Here is a 762-nt window from a genome sequence, read left to right as displayed (position 1 = left end):
TCCCCACTTGCCCCTGGATGGGGGCAGCTCCAACAACACTCAGGAAGCTCTACACCATCCAGGGACAAAGCAGCCCCCCGCTTAATTGGCCCCACACCCACAAAAAAACCCCCTCGCTCCATCCCCCCACCGACGCTCAGTAGCAGCGGTGTGGACCATCTACAAGATGCCCTGCAGAAATTCCCCAAAGACCCTCAGGCAGCACCTTCCAAACCCCACGGCCACTTCCATCCAGAAGGACAAGGGGCAGCAGGTACATGGAAGTTCCCGTCCGAGCCCCTCACCATCCCGACTCGGAAATATATCGTCGTTGCCCTTCAGTGTGGCTGGGTCAGAATCCTGGAATACCCTCCCTCAGGGCATTGTGGGTCTACCCACAGCACACGGGCTGCAGCGGGTCAAGGAGGCAGCTCACCCCCACCTTCTCAAAGGCTGCCCCAGCCCGTGAGACTCAAATCCAACAAGTGCATAGAAATAAAATTGAAAGTCTCAGAGACGCGGAGCCTCTGATATCAGGCCCAAGGCTGACATACCCCATTAACTCTCAGAGTGGGTATCTGAGAGCAACAGGGGCGATGCCCCAGTTCCCCACACACGTGGGCTCCTCTTACCTTCCTCCCCGTTCCGGAGGATGGGCAGCAGATGGCGAGGCTGGTGGGACTCCGTGCCATCATTCGCCCCCTCCCTCACACTCCTGCGCCTCACCAGCTGCTGAAAGACAAGGAAGGAGGATGAGATTGGGGGGGGGGGGGGGGGAGGGTC

Source organism: Chiloscyllium plagiosum, chromosome 21 (genome assembly GCF_004010195.1).
Source record: "Chiloscyllium plagiosum isolate BGI_BamShark_2017 chromosome 21, ASM401019v2, whole genome shotgun sequence".
NCBI lineage: Eukaryota > Metazoa > Chordata > Chondrichthyes > Orectolobiformes > Hemiscylliidae > Chiloscyllium > Chiloscyllium plagiosum.
This window is presented reverse-complemented; position numbering follows the sequence as displayed.